The sequence below is a fragment of the Coenobita brevimanus genome, chromosome 72, assembly GCF_032717465.1.
Source record: "Coenobita brevimanus isolate Jiangsu-jjx chromosome 72, ASM3271746v2, whole genome shotgun sequence".
NCBI lineage: Eukaryota > Metazoa > Arthropoda > Malacostraca > Decapoda > Coenobitidae > Coenobita > Coenobita brevimanus.
This window is the reverse complement of record NC_137025.1, coordinates 32,987,033-32,995,155: the sequence shown is the minus strand read 5'-3', so window position 1 is coordinate 32,995,155 and position 8,123 is coordinate 32,987,033. Positions and strand designations below refer to the sequence as shown.

At 39.2% G+C, this 8,123-nt stretch overlaps 1 pseudogene; it reads right to left on the bottom strand.

The window, feature by feature from the left end:
• Nucleotides 1–671: 671 nt before the first annotated feature.
• LOC145407298 (5S ribosomal RNA) lies at nucleotides 672–791 on the bottom strand (annotated as a pseudogene).
• Between the last annotated feature and the right edge of the window lie 7,332 nt (nucleotides 792–8,123).

Sequence of the window (8,123 nt, the reverse complement as noted above, 5' to 3'; positions counted from 1 at the left end):
TTCCTTCCAAGGTTGCATTGTTTGACTGATCAGTTGCATGGTTTCAAACTTAGGTGACATCAGTTTAATATGTGTACTCATTTAAATTCAACTTAGGTAGGCTAATGGTTGGAAGTACTTATGTGTGTGACTGAGAATAGTATATTGTTTTTTTTTGTATATAAGGTGGACAGTGAAGGTATTAGTACTGAAGAGTAATCCGGCGATATGTAAAAACCAGATGCTGATGTATGGCTTGGTGGTATGTCTGGGAAAGTTACAAAAACTGATGTATTTTGAGTGAAATAGAAAAACTGTGAATATCCAGTGCGTTGATGATGGATGAGCTTATGTGGAGGAAATGTGGTGTTGCAATGATTACGGATATTGTGATTGTTTATGGTAGCCATTTCACAAGGGACTGTCCCAGCTGGCTGAAACGTGAAGATGTACGCTGGACATAAGTGAAAGGCAAGCAATGGTGTGCGGCATTTACTTTCAATTGTTGTTTCACTAGCGAAGGTGACAGTGTCCTGTTTCTTGGAGACGATGGTGACTTCTGTTTGGGTGATCCATCCATCCATCCATTGCCAGACCCCATGTATCCCAAACGGGGTGGCCGAGGGCTTAGAGTTAATTGTTTTACAGGGAGGGGCACTAATCCTCCACCAACCCCACTTGACACGTAGGGATGCCAACAGCATCTGGTGTTCCCAGGTGGTCACCCATCCAAGTACTAACCAGACCCAACATTGCTTAACTTCGCTGATCGGACGGGAAGCGGTGTACTCAACGTGCTATAATGAGTCATCTTTTTAAGAAGGAAAAGTGTATGTTTAACAGACCATGAAAAAATCAACTGTTATGAATGGTACATGAATTATTATTGATGTTAGTGTGAGCGTTGCTTCTAAGTATGGATAATATAACATCAGATTATTTTCTTCAAACAAAGACATCAAACCATGCATATTTATACTTTGATTTTTCTTTTTACAGAGGAAGGAAAACAAAATGCATAAAAAAAATCATCCATGCATCAGATTACTGGTGTTCCCCATTCATAACAGATCTGTAACAGCTGGACAGCTGTAGATTGAAGTTTGATGGGAAACAACTCTGGGGAAGCGAGTTCCAAAGAGATGCAGTTCAAGAAAAAAAAGATTCCTGATATGCAGAAGTTGTGTAATATATCTATCTATCTATAGCCCGACGCCCTAATCCCGCAAAGGGTGGCGCAGACAAAACGCCTCCAAGTCACTCTGTCACCCACCATTTGACTCCCCTCCCTCCAACTCACCCCCCCCTCCCTCATATACCTCTCAACTCCATCCCTCCACCTCATCCTCGGTCTACCCCTCCCTCTCCCTCCCTCCACCTCACCTACATACACCCTCTTAGTCAGTCTTTCATTCTCCATTCTCTCCACATGTCCAAACCACCTCAGTGTATTTCTCCTAATCTTTTCAACCACATCCACATCTACCCCACAACGTTCCTTCACTTCTTCATTCGTCAACCTGTCCCTCCACGTCACTCCACATGCTCCTCTCAAGTAACTCATTTCCACTGCTCTCACTCTTGACTTGTTCCTCTCTTGCAAGGTCCACGCCTCGCTTCCATACGTCAGGGTAGGGATCACAATACCATCATGCAGTGACTTCTTAACTTCCATACTCACCTCCCTATTTCTCATCACTGCTTTCAGTGTACCAACAACCTTTCTTCCCTGCTGTACCCTTTCACGTACTTCATCCCCCAAAGTTCCATCCTTACTCATCACACTACCCAAGTACTTGAATGCACTCACATTCTCCATATCCTCACCATCCAACCTCACTGCACACTCTGTGACTTCATTCCTCTCAAACACCATAACTTTACTTTTGTTTACATTAACTTTCAGATTCCTCCTCCTACACACTGTCCCAAATTCATTCACCAAACCTTGCAACTCCCATTCATCTTCACTCAACAATACTGTATCATCAGCAAACAGCAACACCGGAAGCTTCCAAATCTCACACTCATTCATTAGGGCCACCCCCACATCCACTGCCCTACCTTGCACCTCCTTTACAACCCCATCCATATATATATTAAACAGCCATGGAGACATCACACACCCCTGTTTCAGTCCCACATTGAGATCAAAGAACTCACTCAGCAGTGTGATATTCCAGTCACGGGCACTACCAGATGACTGTGTAGCACAGGGGAAGGCATGGAGAGGTAGCACAATGGATGCAACTTCGTCTGAGGATTTACCATAGAAGTATCTGTAAAATAATGTCAGGGAGGCAACTTTATTTCGTACCTGTAGGGGAGGTAGTTTATTTGTAATAGCACGGTCATTAAAAATTCTAACGGCTTTGTTCTGAAATTTGTCTAGTTGTTTTAGTACAACCTCTCCACATCCATTCCACGAGGGTGAGCAATATTCCAGCTGTGAGCACACATGACTTTTATATGCTACAACTAACTGTTCGTCAGTGAAGAAACTACGAACTCTGTTTAATAATCCAAGCTTCCTTGAGGTAATTTTTGCAAGTGAACTGGTATAAGAGATCCAGCTGAGAGCATTGTTAAGTGAAAACCGAGAATTTAAATACTTTTAGAGATACCAATAGTAGTAGCACTGAAGTTAATAAAGGAATCTGACAATATCTATCTATTAGTAAATTGTATATTTTTGGTTTCACTAGCATTAAATATGACAAGGTTATTTTGTTCCCATTTAGTGATCTTAGATAAATCTTTATATATGAAGATGACTGTACTGAGTTATGAGTTTGAGATGTTAAACTTTGTGAATGCGTGTTTAAGTGTGAATGAACTGTGAAGTGTTGTGTCATCTGCATGTGAATTGATGGGATTTTGGGTGACAGATAAGAGATCATTAATATGAATTATGAATAGGGTTGGAGCCAGAACTGACCCTTGTTGCACACTGGCATTAACTGAGTGGAAAATAGAATACACATCATCTACATTTACTCTTATCATTCTGTCGCTGAAATATGAGAAAATCAGAGGAACAAAAGACATTAGTCCATAGCATGGGAGTTTGGATAGCACGGAACAGTGCCACACTCTGTCGAAAGCTTTAGAAATATTAAAGGGCTACTGCATGATTTTCTCCATGCTGGTCAATTGATTGCATCAGGTGACTGAGGAAATCAAGGATGTTCTTTCGTAGCGAAATTCAAACTGTGTATCACTAATTGAGTTGCTGGATTCAAGATGTTTAACTATGTGCTTATTCATTACAATTTCAAACACTTTACGAGAGAAGACGTGATTGTTATTGGTCCGTAATCAGAGGGATCAAGGGAACTACCTGTCTTTGGAATTGGTTGGATATTGGCTTCTTCCCAAGAATTACAGAATGAAAAAGTGCGTATGCATAGTCTGAATAATAGAGCTAGAACAGCAGCAAGTTCTGGGGAGAACTTTTTAAAAACAATTGGAGGAAATCCATCTGAGCCAGGAGCTTTATTGGATGGTAAATAGTCTAGGATGGATTTTACGAATCTGGTATGTATTTTACGTGGAACAATTTCAGGAGTGTCTAGTTCTAGTACTGGAATGTTCTGGGTGACTTCCTCTAATGTAGACTTTCTGGCAATTATACAGGCAAAGATATTTGCTTTACTACTCAGGTCATATGTAATGTTACCACCCGAAGATTTTAGTGAGGAAAAGGGTGATGACGTGTTAAAGATATAATTGAAAGAAATGACAGATGACCACAATATTCTGTGGTCATTAGGACTGTTTATTAGTTTGGATGCTTGGTTGTGAAGAAAATTTGTATTAACAAGAATTATTTCTGCTTTTGCATGGTTTCTAGCATTTTCAAAATGACTGAACGATTCAGATATTTTTTTTTATTTTACACTATGTAGTTGCCATCAAACCAATTTGGGGAGTCCGATCTTTTAGTGAACTGTTGACTTGGTATGAACAGTTCGAAAACTGCTTCCTTTGCACTAATGTGGGACTGGGCAGAACTAATGTCACTAGAGAAGAAAGACTGCCATGGAATGTCAGCAAGATAATTTCTGATTCCATCCCAGTTTGCCCTATCTAAATGGCACTGGGTCACCCTGACAGGTTCAGAACAGGGAGGTTTGGGGGAGCTGACCTATGATACCTTGATGAGATTGTGTAAATGTTATGGTCAGGATTTTCTGCGTGATATTCTGCAAACAGCTTACCTTCTAGACCAGAATCATCAGTCCTGGCAGAACGCAATAACTATTCTACACTATGTAAGTTAAAACTACCCCAAATGGTAATTTCGGTGGTATAGGTGAGGCTAAGGTTAGCCAAATGTGATTATTTTGTGTAAATTGCGAACTGGAAGTAAATTAATGGTGATCTTACCATGACCAGCATTAGCAAATACCTTACATAAAAGCTTGATAGCGAGCTCGAGTACTATCTGACTGAAGTATTATTATGTCAGTATTTTCCATGACCACTGAGAGGTGTTAGAAAAATGTATTATTTCCTTCCAATGTATTTAATTTCTCCACAATTTCTTGAGTTGATTTCTCTGTCTTTTGTTGGTTCTTTACAACTGTCATCATTACAGTTTTCTGGGTATCAGCTTGCTTATGATGATATGAAAGAATTTGATATTTAATTCTTCAAAATCATTTTCTGTAGCCAGTCCAAAAATGTTACCTAAAATTGCTCCACCTAGATCAAACAAACCTCGTTTGCTACGTGTATTAGTGATGTTGTTTGTTCCCTTAATTGTGTCAGTCCCACATGACGGGACGTCCTGGATATGGTGAACATAATGTTCTTAGCCTGTTCTAGCTTCCAGTCTGCTAACTTAATGATTTCAGCCACTTGTTGTGTTGGATGAACATATGATGAAGGGCCTTTAAATACTACCTCAAGAGTTCTGAGTGGTCTTGCTATATTCTGCAACTTGACTGGTAAGTTGTACAGTATTTCCAAACAAATTTCATTGCTCACTAGTTCTTGTGCAATAGCTAAAGAGGCTGTTGGAGAGATTAGGCACCCATGTATTACAACATGAGGGTGTAAATCAGGAGTTCCTCTTGCTATCAGAACTTGACATCTCAAAGGCTTTCGATCGAGTTTGGCATAAATCTTTAATTTCCAAACTGCCCTCTTACGGTTTCTATCCTTCTATCTGTGTCTTCATCGCTAGCTTCCTTTCTGGTCGTTCTATAGCCGCTGTTGTAGACGGCCATCATTCTTCTCCTAGATCTATCAACAGTGGTGTTCCTCAAGGCTCTGTCCTATCATTAACTCTCTTCCTTTTATTCATCAATGACCTTCTAAGTCGTACATCTAACCCTATCCACTCATATGCTGATGACTCCACCCTTCACCTTTGCATTCGGTTCCTGCAACACCCATCTCAGCAGTTACTTCAACAAACAAGGGATGAGGCTATGGCATACCTAATATCTGACTTGGCTCGTATCTCTGACTGGGGTAAAAATAATCTGGTTGTTTTTAATGCATCTAAGACTCGGTTCTTACACCTATCAACCCGACAAAATCTTCCACAGGTATACCCACTAATGGTTAATAATATTCAGCTTAATCCTGCATCATCCTTGAACATGACTGGGGTTTCATTTACTCGGGACATATCTTGGAAAGATCATATTATATCACTTGTAAAATCTGCTTCCAAGAGATTAGGTGTGCTAAGCCGACTCCATTCTTTCTTTACCCCTGTGCAATTGTTGACTCTATACAAGGGTTTTATTCGCCCCTGTGTGGAGTACAACTCTCATGTGTGGGGAGGCTCCCCACATACAGCTCTTCTCAATAGGGTGGAGTCAAAGGCTTTTTGTTTCATTAACTCTCCTCCTCTTACTGACTCCCTTCAACCTCTGTCTCTTCGCCGCACTGTTGCATCTTTATCTCTTTTCTATCGCTACTTTAATGGTCACTGTTCCTTTGAACTGTCTACATGCATTCCTCCACCTCTACGACGGGTGCGTAGCACCCGTCTAGCAGCAAACTTTCATCCCTTTTCTGTCCAACTCTCTAATGCAAGAGTTAAGCGTTACTCCCAGTCCTTCATTTATGCAACAGGTCTACTCTGGAACTGTCTCCCTCTGTCAGTATTTCCTGCTGCCTATGATCTCCAGTCTTTCAAATACAGTGTGTCCATGCATCTCGAAATGATCGGATCTTGAATTTGGCTCTCTCTTGTATTTTGTTTTTCTCTTGGAGGGAACTGTTATTGCGGGCTCATGGCCTTTGGTTCCTTCTTCCTCGCAAAATATATATATATATATATATATATATATATATATATATATATATATATATATATATATATATATATACAGTAGAATCCATGGAATAATTCCCTTGATCTTTACTTATCGAGAGAATAAATTTATTAGATAGCTAATCCACTGATGTTAGCAAGTCATGCTAAGGATGATAATAGTGATGATGAACATTTCAGTTATTTTTATCAGTTCAATGTATTACCTACAAAAGGAGTGTAAATCGATTCCTAGGTCATGTAAATGCCTTGGTATTGTATTTGCTGTAGTAGTTGAACTTTTGTTTGTTTGTTTGGTATGAGACTGCAGTTTATTCCGGTATGCACTGTAATTTCTTCCTGGTTATTGTCATCGTATGTACTAGTGTTTTCGGTTGTATCCAGTGTTTTATAATTGCAAACTAATTTTCTTGAGGACCTTTTTAAATTATTAATATAAATTTGTTTCTCTTCATCACTTGATAGTGTCTTAATTAACGGTAATACCTTTGGGTGTTGTCTGAATTACTTTGTATGGGCCTTCAAATGTCGATGACAGTTTATTGTCTAGTTTGAATGATGCCATAGTCATTATCGCCTATGTTTGATTCCATCATTTCTTCCTTGGACATCGTTAACTATTTCTTAAGTTTGTGTGTATCTCTTGGACCTCAAGTAAACTAAGTTCAGGATAATCTTCATAATTGTAAGCAGGCATTGTTTGCCTTGCAGTATCTCGTATGGGAGATGTTTATCTTTCCCGTAAATAATAAATGATGTGTGTCTCCTATAGACTTGTTAATTGCACAATTAATTGATGCTTCAACTCTGGTGATCCAATCATCCCAGTCTGCATAACTGTCATTAAGTATTTGATCTAGTACATCGAATACTTTTTAATTCTGTCTCTCTACCAATCCATTGGAAGCTGAATGACAGACGAAAACATTACCTTTTTTATTATGTATTGTTTACATACGTCTTGTAATATTTCAGAGTTAAATTCTCCACCATTATCAAATATTAAAACCTTTGGTGTGGTGGACCTACAGATAAGATTATCTACAATTACCTGTGCGGCTGTTTCTGCTGTCTTATCCTTAATTGAGACCAAAATAACATCGTGAGAAACGATCAGTAGCAATAAGATATTATGATTATTAGTTATGGGAAGCTTAAGTAAGTCAACCGCGACAATGTCCCACAGTCGGTTAGGCACAGGATATTTTCCTATGGATTTAGGTATTAACTCGTAACCTTTATGCTTGGCACATGATTCACATCTATCAGTGTGATCAAGTATGTCTTTGCATAACGATGGCCAATAAATGACATCCGGGCCTCCCTGACTGTCCTATCTTTGCCAGGATGCCCTGCATGTGAACTTTAATGAATTATCCTTGAAATGTGACGTATCATTGTATTCGGAATAACTTACTGCCTAATTTTTCTTCTGTGTTGTGATTGTCCTGTATTTACCCTATATAAGGTATTGTTTACTACTGAGAATTGTTTATGTGGTACATGTAACATCGGTAATGGTATATCATCGCCTGATTCTAAATTATATATAACTTTAGACCACGTGGGGTTGTCTCCTTGTGCCTGCAAAATTTCTTCATTGTTGGGTATTGTTTCCCTTAGACTATTTATACTGACACTGGTCTTAGTTGGATTTCATGACAGAGCATCTGCTGCCAAGTTTATCATACCTTATATATAATTCACCAACCCTCAGGACTTGATCCTGACCATCTCCATTTGCTGAACATTTTCAGTGTTTTCATTCACACCGAGAGTAGGCCAGAATACTCTCTTAATACCTCTACCTTCAACTGTCTGCACCGCACTAATAGCATGTAAGATATCA